The following is a 15715-nucleotide window of genomic DNA, read 5'->3' as shown; positions in this document are numbered from 1 at the left end:
TAGAAATGAAAGGGAATTTATGGATTAACTTATCTCATAACTAACTTACCTTCAGGAAAGTAAAATGTCCTGAGACCACTCAGCTGGAGAGTGTTAGAAACTTAAATTCAGAGCTTCTAATTTCTAAGTCAGTGTTCTTTACCTTGTACTCTGATAATTTGCATTCTTTAGTTTTACACGTGTGAGTATTCATTTTTGGTGCCCCCAATTTTTTTTTTTTTGATGAATGCAACTATTCTGGTGACCAATTTTAATTGATATTCCCATTCTCTTTTATACATCTTTTCATTCTCTGTCCTTGTAAAACATGTTTTATTTAAATATTATTGCATATTTATAGAAAAGTTTCAATTACAGCTCAGAGAATTCCCATACATCCTTTACTCAGCTTTCTCAATTATTAACATTTTACCATATTTGTGTCACTCTCTTCTTCTATTATATATACTTATTACTTTTTTGAACCATTTGAAATTGTTATCAATATTGTCCCTTAATATTTCAGTGTGTATTTCCTAAAAGCAAGACACTCTCTTCCATAACCACAGGGCAACCGTCAAAATGTAGAAGTTATCACTGATACAATTCCGTCACACTTACCATTCAAATTTTGCCTTTTGTTCCAATCATTTGGGGGTCCAGGATCCCACTCAGGATCATGTGTTCATTTCGTTGTCATATCTCTTCAGTCTCCTTCAGTCAAGTTCCTCAGTCTTTCCTTGTCCTTTAAGCCCTTGACATTTTTGAAGAGTACAGGTCAGTTACTTTGTAGAATGTCCCTCAATCTGGGTTTGCCTGTGTTTTCCTTATGATTAGATGTAGGTTGTGCATATTTGGCAGGAATACTACAGAAATGATTCTGTGTTATTTTCAGTGTATAACACTAAGAGGTAGATGATGCCAGATTCTCTGATGACTGGTGATGCACTTCTTAAAATAAAAGGACTTTCTGTTTTGCTTAAATATGCACAGAGCTTGGAAGTCATCATTTTCAACCTACCTATAAGAAAAAACTGAACAAACTGAAAAACAACTCTTCTTAATCCCTGTGAGAATTGAGGTCACAGTACAAACTGCTGCCTGAAAACTGCAGAGAGACAGATAGACATAATTACAGTTTACCTGGAACAGAAGCCCAGGCACAAAAGTTTTCTACTGCAGTCAGTACCTACAAAAATATGTAAAGTGTAATTGAAAATGAATTGTTGGAAGTTCAGTGTGGACTAGCATGAGAGTTAAAACTCTTTGAGATCCAATCGTAAGGGTGCTTTCACACATTCTTGGGTTTTATCTCCAATAAGCCTTCCAGGTTCTCACTGTGAAGACTGGAGAAGACTCCTCTGGAACTTCCAGCAGAGTGAGGGGAAAAGTAACAATTTTGAAACATGCCCAGAACATCGTCTTCCTTAAATACTGTTTTATCAGAACCAAAGAAAGTGGACATAAGGAAATATCCAACTACGGCCCCCTCTCGCCTTCCCCTCTAATAGGAGGTAGAAGCAGAGAAACATCTCTGAAAGTCAAACCCCAGGGGTACAGACTCACTGAAAGACTAAGACCAAATCATAAAATTATAGAATGTTTCCCTACTCTCACACCTTACCACAATCTCAATAGAGTTCCTGTTAATAAGGGATCCCAACAGAAAGAACTGCAAGACTACTACTATATTTAAGGAGTTTCTAAGAAAACCTCAAGGTAACAGCAGGGAAAATTTTAGCCTCTGACACCTATAGCTACAGAAGACAGTAAACACAGCCTCCCTCATAGCCAGATAAATATAAAACCCCATTACTAAAGGCCTATTTGTTGAAAACCCTGTTCTCATTGAATTACCTTAACTTTTGTAAAACATCAATTTATCATAAATGTATAATCTAATTCTGGACTCTCTCTTCTGTCCCATGGATGCATGTGTCGGCCCTTTTGCCACTAGTACAATGTCTGTATGACTACAGTTTTACATGAAGCCTTGATATTAGATAGTGTTGGTCTACCAAATTTGTTCATCTACTCTAAAATTGTTTTACTATACTAAGTCTCTCAGATTTAGGTTGTTAATTTTTGTAAAAGTCTGCTGTGGTTTTGGTTGGGATTGGTTAAATCTATAGATGAACTTGGGAGAATTGAAATCTTCACAATATTGAGTATTCTGATCTATGAAGTTGATATATTTCTTCATTTATTTAGACCTTTAAAAGTTTCTCTCACCAATGTTTCGTAGTTTTCACTGTACAGGTCTTTGACAAATTTTGTTAAGTTTATCCCCAGGTTTCATGTATTTTGATGGGTTTGTTTTTTTCAGTTTTATTTTGCAATAGTTCCTTGTTACTATATGGGAATACAATTGACTTTTATATATTGACCTTGTTCAATCCCCCTGATTAGCTAAACCCACTTAGTAGCTTTGGTAGCTTTTCAAATCTGAAACTAAATCCTAGGAGCCTTTAGGATTTTCTTTATTGATGTTCATGTAGTCGGTGAATAGAAACAATTTTATTTCTTCTTTTGTGACTTAAATGCCTTTTATTTCTTTTTCTTCCCTTATTGTAATATCTAGTACCAGCAATACAGTGTTGACTAGAAGTAGTATGAGCAAACTCCTTGCCTTGTTTTCAGTTTTATAAAGAAGATTTCAGTCTTTCTCCCTTAATTATGATATTGGCTGCAAGACTTTTTTGTTGATGCTCTTTTTCAGGTTAAGGAAGTTATCTTCTTTTCCTACTTTGATGAGAAGTTTTTTTTTTTTTTAATGAATGATGTTCAATTTTATCAAATGCTTTTTTCATCCCTTGAAATAATCAATTGGGTTTTCTTTTTTAAGTCTGTTCTTATAGTAAATTAAATTAATTGATATTTTAATCCTTTCATGGGATAAACTCCATAGTCATGATATATTATCCATTTTATATATTCCTGGATTTGATTTCCCCAAATATTTAAGGATTTTTGTGCCCATGTTCTTAAAGATTATTGATGTGTAATTTTCTTGTAATATCTTTGTATGGTTATCAGAACAACGCTAGTCTTATCAAATTAGTTGGGAAATGTTCCCACCTTTTTTATTTTCTGGATGGGGTTGTGCACGTTTGGTATAATTTTTTTCTTAAGTGTTAGCAAGATCACCTATGAAAGTATATGGGCCTGGTGTTTTCCCTGTGGAAAGGTTTTTAACTGAAATTCATTTTGTTTTCATAGAAACAGAGCTCTCAGATAATCTATATCTTGAATTAACTTTAGTTGTTCTGTCTTTGAAAAATGTGTCCCTTTTATCCAAGTTGAATTTATTGTCATAAAGTTATTCTTCATATTTTCTTATTATCCTTTTACTGCATGGAAGATCTTTAGTGATGACAAGTCTTTCACTTTTTATTTGATAATTTGATCTTCTCTCTTGTTAATAAGTCTAGATAGAATTTTTCAATTTTGCTGTTTTTTTAAAAGATCAGCTTCTGGTTTCATTTGTTTTCTCAATTGTTTTCTGTTTTCTATTCTATCGGTTTCTGCTCTTACTTTATATTATTCCTTTTCTGATTCATTTGAGTTTAATTTGCTCTTCTTTTACTAGTTTCTTAGTGTGGTGGATTAAGTCATTGATTTGAGAATTTATCCCTTCTACTATATAAGCATGTTATACTGTAAATTTTCCTCTAAACATTGATTATGTTGAATCCCTCAAATTTTGATCTGCTGTGAGTTTAATATCACCCATATTTTCCTATGTTCTTTATTTTTACTTGGTTTTTGGGTTGCTTAGAAATAAATTATTTAATCTGAGACTTTTTGATGTTTTTAATTGGTTGATTTCTAATTTAAATTCTGGCCATAAAAAGTACTTTGTTAAGCCATATTTAAAAGATATTTAGATTCATTTTGTGGACTAACATATGAAGCATCTTGGATCATATTCCACATTGACTTGAAAAGAATGTTATATATAGTTGTGGCATTATAGTATTCTTCAAACGTCCACTGGATTAAGGTGGTTGATAGTGTTATTCAGATTTTCTATATTCTTACCAATGTTTTAATTACTGAGAAAGATGTGTTAAAGTCTTCAACTAAAATTGTAGATTTGTCTTTTCCCCCTTTACTTCTATCAGTTTTTGCTTCATATATCTTGAAGCTATTTTATTGGGACAATTATATTTGTGATAGTTTTATCTTCTTGATGCATTGATTTTTATATCCCTCTTTATCTCTAAGCAGACCACTTTTCTTAAAGTTTGTTTTTTATTATATTAATATAATAATTCAACCTTTCTTTGGAAGGTAAATAGTTAAGCAACTTATAATTTTAGTATGTATTTTTTAGTATTTGAATTTTTGTAACTAGAAGGTAGTTATTACCTTTGGTTTTTAATCAAATGTGACCATCTTTTCCCATTGATTAAATTGTTTAGCCCATTTACATTTAATGTAATTATTGATACTATTTCATGTTGGTCTGACTTTTTCTTTCCTTTGTACTCTAACATTTCCCCTTTTCAGTGATAATTGGTTTCAAAATACTGTACTGCCATCGCCACCATCCATGACCAAAACATTTCCATCATTCCGATTAGGAACCTCATGCATTAAAGCCTTGACTTCCCATTCCCTATCCCCATTCTAGCCCCTGGTAACCTATATACTAGATTCTGACTCTATAAATTTGCTTATTGTAACTGTTTTAAATCAGTGAGACCACACAATATTTGCCCTTTTGCTAATTTCATGCAATAAGATGTCCTTCAGGTTCATCCATTTTGGTGCATACATCAGGACTTCATTCGTTTTTATGGTTGAATAGTATCCCATTGTGTGTTTATACCATATTTTGTTTATCTGTTCATCTGTTGATGGACATCTGAGTTGCTTCCATCATTTGGCAATTCTAAATAATACCATTATGAACATCCTGTGTGAAAATATCTATTCAACATCCTTGCTTTCAAGTCTTTCAAGCCTTTTGGTTAGATAAATCATAGTGAGATTGCTGGGTCATATGATAGTTCTATACTTAGCTTTCTGCAGCACCATCTTTCACAGGGACTGCACTATTTTACACCAGCAGTGAGTGTTCCTATTTCTCCTCAAGCTTTCCAACACTAGATATTTTCTTTTTTATTAATAGCAACCATTCTAATGGGTATGAAATAGTATGTTATTGTAGCTTTCATTTGCATTCCCTGATAGCTAATAATCTTGAGCATCATTTTATGTGCTTTCTAGCCATCTATATATCTTCTTTGGGAAGAGGTCTATTCAAGTCTTTTGCTCATTTTTAAATGTTTGACTTTTGGTTCTTAACTTGAAATTTTTTATATATTCTGAATATGTGGTTTCCAAATATGTTCTCCTTTTGGGTGGGTTGTTGTTTTATTTTCATGATAAAGCCCTATCATGAAAGGATAGGACTTTATCATGAATAAAAACAAATTGTTTATTTTTTCTTTTGTTGCTCATGGTATGGGTATAAAGTCTAAGAAACCATTGATTAACACAAAGCCCTGAAGATGTTTTCCTATGTTTTATTCTAGGAGTTTGATAATTCTAGCTCTTATACTAGGTATTTGATTCATTTTTAGTTGATTTTTGTATATGATGCGAGGTAATGGTCTTCCTTTTTTTTTTTTTTTTTACAAACAGATATCCAGTTTTCCTAGCATCATTTGTTGAAGAGACTATTATTCTGCAATTGTGTAGTCATTGCCACCTTGTCAAAATTCAGTTAGCCATGAATTTGAGGGTTGATTTCTGAGCTCTCAATTTGAATCCATTGGTCTAAATGTCTGTCCTTGTGTTCGTACCATGTTGTTTAGATTACTGTGGCTTTGTAATAACTTTTACATTCAGGAAGTTCATTCTTCTATTTTGAGATAGCTGTTCAGAGTCTCCACCCTTTCACATGAATTTAATGAGTGGCTTTTCCTTTTCTGCAAAGAAGATTGTTGAAATATTGATTGGGATTGCATTGAATCTATAGATTGCTTTAGGTGGTATGATTTCATAACAATATTTAGTCTTCCAACCCATGAACATGGAATGTTCTTCCATTTACTTAGGTCTCCTTTGATTTCCTTTAGCACTGTTTTGTAGCATTCTGTGTAAAGTCCCTTACATACTAGGTTATATTTATTCCTAGATAGTTGTTTTTTAGTTGCTATTCTGAATGGATTTTTTTCTTTATTTCTTCTTCTGATTGTTCACAGCCCATGTATAGAAACACTACTGATTTGGGGGTATTATCTTGCACCCCACCATTTGGACGAATTTGTTTGTTAGCACTAGGACCTCTGTGTGGATTTTTCAAGATTTTCTGTATTTAGGATCAGGCCATCTGTAAATAAGGGAAGTTTTGCTTCTTCCTTTCTAGTTTAGATGTCTTTATTATTTTTGTCTTGCCTAATTGCTCTGGATAGAATTTCCAGATAATGTTGAATAACAGTGATGACACTAGACATCCTTGTCTTTTTCCTGATCTTAGAAGGAAGGCTTTTAGTCTTTTACCATTAAAGACTGATGGTAGCTGTGGGCTTTTCATAGTGCCCTTTATCATGTTGAGAAGTTTACTTCTGTGCTTAGTGTTCTAAGTACTTGTATCAAGAAGGGGTGCTACATTTTATCAAATGCTTTTTCTGTATGATTTGAGATGATTATATATTTTTCCTTTGTTCTGTAAATGTGCACATTAATTGATTTTCTTATGTTGAAGCAACCTTGCATACTAGGTATAAATATCACCTGATCAAGGTGTATAATTCTTTCACTATGCTGTTGGATTTGGTACTCAATCTAATTGGACTCCCTTGTACATAACATGTTGGTTTTCTCTAGCAGCTTTCAGAACTCTCTCCTTGATCTTTGCATCTGATTGTGCAATCAAATATATGACAGCATGTAGGTTCTTCATGTTTATCCTGTTTGGTGTTCTCTGAGCTTCTTGGATGTGCATATTCACCTCATTGGCTAAATTTGGGAAGTTTCCTGTAATTATTTCTTTGAATATTCCTTCTGACCCTTCTTTTCTTTCTCCTACTTCCAGGTCTCTCATAATGAGAATATTGGTGCACTTGATGGTGCAACATGGCTGTCAGGCTATTTTCAGTTTTAATATTTCTTTTTTCTTTTGCTCCTTAACTTGACTCAATTCCAGGGTCTTGTCTTCAAGTTCACATTTTCTTTCTTCTGCCAGCTCCTATAATCTCTTGAAACTCTCCTGGGCATTTTTCATTTACGTTATAATGGTCTTCAACTCCAATAGTTCCTTTTGGTTCCTTTCTAAAATCTCTGTCTCTTTACTAAGATTCCAATATTGCTCAGTCATTGTTTTCCTTATATCCTTTATTCTTTCTCTGTGCTTTACTTCATCTCCTTGAACTTTTTTTTTTTCTCTTTTGGGTGCATGCTCAAGCAATTGAACCTGGGTCTCCCACATGAAAGGCAGCCATTCTAACCACTGAACTACCATGTACCCTCTTGAACGTTTTTAAAATCATATTTTTTCAGGCTTTGTTTGGTATATCCACATTCTTATCTTTTTCATTGATGTTTTCTGTATTTTTATCATCTTCCTTTGGATGGGCCACCATTTCCTATTCTTTTGTCATGTATGTTTTTATTGCACATTATGCATTTTATTATTTTAAAATGTTAACTCTGGAATTTACTCCCGAAGATGTCTGTTTCTTATTTATTTTTTTTTTCAACCAGCTTGTGATTAGACAGAGATTTTCTTGAGCTTCAGCCCTCTTATCAGGAAGGTATGCCCAAGTAAATGAGATGTGCAGGGATTTCCCTGTCTGTATGAACCTTTGTCTTTTCTTGGGCTTTTGCTTGTTAGTTGTTTTGGTCTTCCTTTGTTTACCGGAGTTTGGTTGTTCCATCTATTTCCCAGATGTCTGAACAGACATCTCTCTCCCAGGTATTTGAAGCTGACAGGCCTTTGTACCCTTATTGTTTGCCTCAATAGTTTTTCATACTCTTATTGTTGTCTCTAGCTGTATAAGGTAGATTCTGGGACAAGAGTCCCCTAGAGAGGACCTTTCTAAATCAGTCTTTCCACCAAAACAAGGCCATTGTCCTCTAAATGAGGTGCAATTGCCCCTAAAGTGCCTAGAAGAGGATAGGGAAGGGCACCAAAATCTTCCCCCTTGGCTCCCCAAAATTGGGCTTTCTTGGCCTTCCCAGCAAATGCAGCCCTTCAGCTAACTGTCCCCCACAGCCCTGAGGGACACTACATCTTTAAATCTCTACAACCTCCACCTCTGCCTGTAAGAGTTTGAAACAATGGCTGCCTTTAAAGCCTGAAACCAGCAATCCAAATCTGATATTAAAAGCCATGATCAGACTTCTGGAGAAGATGGCGGCTTGGTAAGATGTGCGGGTCTTAGTTCCTCCTCCAGAACAGCTACTAGGGAAGTAGAAATGATACAGAACAGCTCCTGGAGCCACAACAGAGACCAAGAAGACAGCGTACCCCATTCTGGAACGGCTGACTGGCTGGGAGAACCCGCTCCGGTGAGATCGCTGAGGGGCGCGGGCTTCCCCGGGCTGGGGCGGCAGGCGGCCGGAGTCCCTCCCTCCCTCCTTCCCGGGCCAGCTGGGAGAATTGGACAGGCGGTCCCCTCAAGTCGCGTCGGCTGGTGCCCCCCCCCCACACGCGGCCCCCCCGGACCAGCTGGGAGAATTGGATCGGAGATCCCCAAGCCACGGAGAACGGCGACTGGGGTCCCTTCTAAACACGTGGCTTCCTGGTCCAGCTGGGAACGGTGGATAGGCACTCCCCCAAGCCGCGGTGGCTGGTACCCCCACACCACGCTTGGCGCCCCTGGCCGGCTGGGAAATTTGGACAGGCGCTCCCACAAGCTGCGGAGGCTGGCGACCCTCCCCGTGCACAGATACCCGGGCCAGCTGGGAGATTCGGATTGGCACTCCACCAAGCCGCTTCGGCTGGCGATGCCCCCCACAGCGAGAGTTTTCAAAGTTAAAGGTGCCACAGCATCTTTTACTGGTGGGACCCGCAGACAGACGAGCGCCACGAGCACCACCCTCTGGGCAGGATAAGAAAAACAGAGCCAAGAGATTTCACAGAAAAATCATTCAACCTGCTGGGTTTCACACCCAGGGAAATCTGATTAAATGCCCAGACGCCAGCAGAAAATAACGGATCATGCTCAGAAAATTGAAGATATGGACCAATCAAAGGAACAAACCAATAGTTCAAATGAGATACAGGAGCTGAGACAACTAATGCTGAATATACGAACAGAAATGGAAAACCTCTTCAAAAACCAAATCAATAAATTGAGGGGGACATGAAGAAGACACGGGCTGAACAAAAAGAAGAAATAGAAAAACTGAAAAAACAAATCACAGAACTTATGGGAGTGAAGGACAAAGTAGAAAAGCTGGAAAAAACAATGGATAACTACAATGGTAGATTTAAAGAGACAGAAGCTAGAATTAGTGTTGGAGGATGGAACATCTGCTTTCCAAAAAGAAACAGAAACTATAGGGAAAAGAATGGAAAAATTTGAACAGGGATCAGGAAACTGAATGACAATATGAAGCACAAAAATATACGTGTTGTGGGTGTCCCAAAAGGAGAAGAGAAGGGAAAAGGAGGAGAAAAACTAATGGAAGAGATTATCACTGAAAATTTCCCAACTCTTATGAAAGACCTAAAATTACAGATCCAAGAAGTGCAGCGCACCCCAAAGAGAATAGACCCAAATAGGCGTTCTCCAAGACACTTACTAGTTAGAATGTCAGAGGTCAAAGAGAAAGAGAGGATCTTGAAAGCAGTAAGAGAAAAACAATCCATCACATACAAGGGAAACCCAATAAGACTATGTGTAGATTTCTCAGCAGAAACCATGGAAGCTAGAAGACAGTGGGATGATATATTTAAATTACTAAAAGAGAAAAACTGCCAACCAAGACTTCTATATCCAGCAAAATTGTCCTTCAAAAATGAGGGAGAAATTAAAACATTCTCAGACAAAAAGTCAACTGAGAGAATTTGTGACCAAGAGACCAGCTCTGCAAGAAATACTAAAGGGAACACTAGTGTCAGATACGAAAAGACAGAAGAGAGAGGTATGGAGAAGAGTGTAGAAAGAAGGAAAATCAGATATGATATATATAATACAAAAGGCAAAATGGTAGAGGAATATATTATCCAAGCAGTAATAACACTAAATGTCAATGGACTGAATTCCCCAATCAAAAGACATAGACTGGCAGAATGGATTAAAAAACAGGATCCTTCTATATGCTGTCTACAGGAAACACATCTTAGACCCAAAGATAAACATAGGTTGAAAGTGAAAGGTTGGGAAAAGATATTTCCTGCAAATAACAACCAGAAAAGAGCAGGAGTACCTATACTAATATCCAACAAATTACCTCAAATGTAAAACAGTTAAAAGAGACAAAGAAGAACACTATCTACTAATAAAAGGAACAATTAAACAAGAAGACATAACAATCATAAATATTAATGCACCGAACCAGAATGCCCCAAAATACGTGAGGAATACACTGCAATCACTGAAAAGGAAAATAGACACATATACCATAATAGTTGGAGACTTCAATTCACCACTCTCATCAATGGACAGAACATCTACACAGAGGGTCAATAAAGAAATAGAGAATTTGAATATTACAATAAATGAGCTAGATTTAACAGACATTTATAGGACATTACATCCCACAACAGCAGGATACACCTTTTTCTCAAGTGCTGATGGATCATTCTCAAAGATAGACCATATGCTGGGTCACAAAGCAAGTCTTAATAAATTCAAAAAGATTGAAATCATACACAACACTTTCTTGGATCATAAAGGAATGAAGTTGGAAATCAGTAATAGGCGGAGTGCCAGAAATTCACAAATATGTGGAGGCTCAACAACACACTCTTAAACAACGAGTGGGTCAAGGAAGAAATTGCAAGAGAAATTAGTAAATATCTCAAGGCAAATGAAAATGAAAACACAACATATCAAAACCTATGGGACGCAGCAAAGGCAGTGCTAAGAGGGAAATTTATTGCCCTAAATGCCTATATCAGAAAAGAAGAAAAGGCAAAAATTCAGGAATTAACTGTCCACTTGGAAGAACTGGAGAAAGAACAGCAAACTAACCCCAAAGCAAGCAAAAGGAAAGAAATAACAGAGATTAGAGCAGAAATAAATGAAACTGAAAACATGAAAAAAATAGAGAAATTCAATAAGACCAGAAGTTGGTTCTATGAGAAAATCAACAAGATTGATGGGCCCTTAGCAAGATTGACAAAAAGAAGAAGAGAGAGGACGCAAATAAATAAGAACACAAATGGAAGAGGAGACATAACCACTGACCTCACAGAAATAAAGGAGGTAATAACAGGATACTATGAACAACTTTATGCTAATAAATACAACAATTTAGATGAAATGGACGGGTTCCTGGAAAGGCATGAACAACCAACTTTGACTCAAGAAGAAATAGATGACCTCAACAAACCAATCACAAGTAAAAAAATTGAATCAGTCATTCAAAAGCTTCCCAAAAAGAAAAGCCCAGGACCAGATGGCTTCACATGTGAATTCTATCAAACATTCCAGAAAGAATTAGTACCAACTCTCCTCAAACTCTTCAAAAAAATCGAAGAGGAGGGATAGCTACCTAATTCATTCTATGAAGCCAACATCACCCTCATACCCAAAACAGGCAAAGATATTACACAAAAAGAAAACTACAGACCAATCTCTCTAATGAATATAGATGCAAAAATCCTCAATAAAATTCTAGCAAATCGTATCCAACAACACATTAAAAGAATTATACATCATGACCAAGTAGGATTCATCCCAGGTATGCAAGGAGATGGAAACAGCCAAAATGTTCATCAACAGACGAGTGGCTAAACAAACTGTGGCGTATACCTACGATGGAATATTATGCAGCTTTAAGACAAATAAACTTATGAAGCATGTAATAACATGGATGGACCTAGAGAACATTATGCTGAGTGAGTCTAGCCAAAAACTAAAGGACAAATACTGTATGGTCCCACTGATGTGAACGGACATTCGAGAATAAACTTGAAATATATCATTGGTAACAGAGACCAGCAGGAGTTAGAAACAGGGTAAGATAATGGGTAATTGGAGCTGAAGGGATACAGACTGTGCAACAGGACTAGATACAAAAACTCAAAAATGGACAGCACAATAATACCTAATTGTAAAGTAATCATGTTAAAATACTGAATGAAGCTGCATCTGAGCTATAGGTTTTTTTTTTGTTTGTCTGTTTGTTTGTTTGTTTGTCTTTTTTTTTCTTTTTTTTACTATTATTATTATTTTTATTTTTTCTCTATATTAACATTCTATATCTTTTTCTGTTGTTTTGCTAGTTCTTTTCATAAATCGATGCAAATGTACTAAGAAATGATGATCATGCATCTATGTGATGATGTTAAGAATTACTGATTGCATATGTAGAATGGAATGATTTCTAAATGTTGTGTTAATTTCTTTTTTTTCTTTAATTAATAAACACACACACACACACACACACACACAAAAGATAAAATAAAGGAAATGCTTTGCTTGGTAAAAAAAAAAAAAAAAAAAAAAGCCCTGATCAGTTATTGGCATCCCCATAACTATTCTTCGGGAAGAGAATTTTTTTATGTCCCTTTCCGTTACCAGTGAGCTAATCAGGCCTGCTGTGAGGGTGTAGGATGGGTGCCTGTAGCCACTATGCAGACAGTGCAATTTGCTGTTCTATACCATAGTTTATCAGCCTCTTCCTCCAGTTCTTTCATGGATGCTGTACAGTGTCCTTCTGGCCTTTTCTTTAGTGTAATGTTTTCAGTGTTCATTCATTCTGCAGCCTGAATCAGTACTTCATTCTTTTTTATAACTTAATTCTATTTTATTGTATGGACATACCAAATTTTCTTCAACCACTCATCAATTGATGGGCAATTAATGGGTTGTTTCCACTTTGTAACTATTATAAATAATCCCACTCTATTTTTTATAAAGTTACTGGTCAATTTGAACATCCTTTGATAATTTGCCCCTTGTCAGTATCTACTGTTCCTTTAGTTGGCCTCTATTGGTCGCCTCATCTGAGAAGCTTGAACTTGTCTTTCTTTTTCAATTACATAATTTAATTACTGTCATTATTCTATTTGCTTATGCTGTCTGGTTTTACAATGATGAAGGAGAAGAAGGAGGAGGAGGAGGGAGGGAGAAGAGGAGAAGGATGAAGAGGAGATGGAGGTGAGGAAGAAGAGGAAGAGAATGAGAGGAGAGGAAGAGAAGGAAGAAAGGAAGGCATGAAGGATGGAAGAAAGGGAGAGAGGAATGAGAATAAATGCATCTGCTATCTTATTTAGCCTGCTGTGGTTCCTAAAAACTTTCATAATGGAAACTCTCAAAGGGAGACCACATTTATGTTCCTAATAGTATGTTTGTAAAAAGGCTGAGGAAGCACATTTCCATTTGTCAGAGACACCATGGGGCGTAAAACCTTGGTATTTGGTTGCATTAATCTCACTTCAGAAGAATCAAAATGATAGTTTATTTTCACAGAGTACATGATTTCTAGAACTAGATCTGCAAACCAGAGTTTCAAGATACCTTCTTTTAATATTAAACCTCAGTAAGAGAAATGTATGTATATAATACTTACCTAGAAATAAAACTTTCACATTAAATGTAATCTTTATGAATCTTTGAAAATTATACTACTCATTATTGGTAGAGTATATTAATTTGATGTTTTGTAGTGCTGCAGTAATTATTATTAATGTGTATAGACAAAATATCCAATATATATTTTAAAGGTTTTATCTGTTTTTAAAATAAAAAGTGTTTTGTTCCCTTGGTAAATTATATATAATAAAAAACAAATTCATGTCATTATTTCAGTTCTGTTACAACATACCTACAATGCAACAAAACAATATTATCACAAGAAAACCCTTCATAATAAAAGATTTTATCAAGAATTTCTTTGCAAGTTCAAGGTGAATGGTGTTTACTTTTGTGAATTACAAGTAAATCATTTTCCCATTAGATTGTCTGAATCCACAATGCTTTTTTTTGTAGGCAGTAATGATGGAGGTCGCATTTCATTCTTTTTTCCATGTAAGTAACCCTTTATTGAAGCACCATTTGTTGATTTCTTTTGGGGGGTGGGGAAGTACACAGGCCAGGAATCCAACCCAGGTTTCCCGCAGAGCAGGCGAGGATTCTACTGCTGAACTACCCTTGCATCCCCACAATGCTTTTTCGATAGCAGCAAGCATGACTTTTCACTTTTAATAAAATTCATAGAATAAATGAATTTTATTATTATTATTTATTAGTAGTAGTAGGCTTTTTATCTATTGTGTTTCAGTCAGCATGATATGCCAGTAGCCAAACTCACAGTTTTGTTTTTTAGACCTATTTCTTAATATTGCTATGTTCCTTTTCTTCATCAACTTAATTGCTGTGTTGGCACCTATATTCTATAAGGCTTTGCAGGTAAAGCAGCACCTCTGAATCATTTTCATTTGAAATAATTAAAGGATATCACTCCCCTTTTTGGAACTTTATCCTGAGATATTGTCAATCATTCAGAGGTTCTAAATAATTTAAACAACCATTTCTGTATATTTTGTTTTTTACGCAATGCTGAATTTTAATAAGCCTTTGTGACTCAGACTCCTTCTCAACTTTATGTTTTGCCAGTTGGAATTGAGCATCAATTGCCTCAACAATTCTGGAAGAATGTACTTTATTTCCACAAATCCTCAAATCCAAAATTCACAATCCATAAATTCAAAAATTCTGACTTTTAAGTTGATTAATTATTTTCTAATCTTGTCCCTTTCTTATGTCTTTATCAAATGCAGGCTACATTGATTTAGATAGGACTAAAGTAAATCAGAATACTGAGTAAAGGATAACATCGCTCATATTTTCAAACTTCAACCTCTGTGTGAGACCAAAGAGAGAGATGTTTATTTGGTGCAAAATTTATATTTTAGGTATTACATTATCTAACAACTCATATGGTTAGTTTACTTGAACACTATAATTACATGGAATCTTGAATAGGCATGAGATCTTGTTGGTTTGCATAGGTTAGTGTGATGTCCTGATATATCCCAGAGTAATGTGGGCAGAGAATAAAACAGTACTGGCAAAGTCCTCCTGGGGAACTGGGAAGAAAGGAGGAAATATTAAACTTCCTCATATGAGGAATTCCCGATATCCTTGCAAGCAGTGGGGACAACTAATTCAATAGACTGAGCCCTCAGTCTTGGAGTTCTCTCCTATGAAACTTATTCCTGCAAAGGAGAGGCTAAGCCTACTGATAATTATGCCTAAAAGTCATCCCCAGAGAGCCTCTTTTGCTCAGATGCGGCCTCTCTCTCTAAGCCAACTTGGCTGGTGAGCTCACTGCCCTCCCTTCTATGTGGGACATGACTCTCAAGGGTATAAATCTCCCTGGCGATGTGGGACTTGACTCCTGGGTATGAGCTGGGACTCAGCATCATTGGAATGAGAAAACCTTCTTGACCAAAAGGGGGAAGAGAGAAATGAAACAAAATAAAGTCTCAGTGCTGAGAGATTTCAGACAGAGTCTGGAGGTTATTCTGGAGTTTATTCTTATGCATTATATTGATATCCCTTTTTAGTTTACAGTATATTGGAGTGGCTAGAGGGAAGTGCCT

The 15715-nt window shown here is 35.9% G+C and overlaps 1 long non-coding RNA gene across 4 annotated transcripts in view; it reads left to right on the top strand.

Moving 5' to 3' along the window:
* The window catches only part of LOC143668331 (uncharacterized), a 186463-nt gene that overhangs the window by 67269 nt on the left and 103479 nt on the right, over window positions 1–15715 (top strand). For 3 of the 4 annotated variants that reach the window (XR_013168389.1, XR_013168388.1, XR_013168387.1), the window contains exon 4: window positions 14100–14138. The exons of the other annotated variant lie outside the window; for it this stretch is intronic. This is a non-coding gene — a long non-coding RNA (uncharacterized LOC143668331). The remainder of the gene's footprint in view (window positions 1–14099; window positions 14139–15715) is intronic. 4 annotated transcript variants of the gene reach the window in all.

Source organism: Tamandua tetradactyla, chromosome 24 (genome assembly GCF_023851605.1).
Source record: "Tamandua tetradactyla isolate mTamTet1 chromosome 24, mTamTet1.pri, whole genome shotgun sequence".
In the NCBI taxonomy this organism is placed as follows: domain Eukaryota; kingdom Metazoa; phylum Chordata; class Mammalia; order Pilosa; family Myrmecophagidae; genus Tamandua; species Tamandua tetradactyla.
Note: the sequence above shows the minus strand (reverse complement) of the source record. Positions and strands in the feature narration are given on the sequence as shown.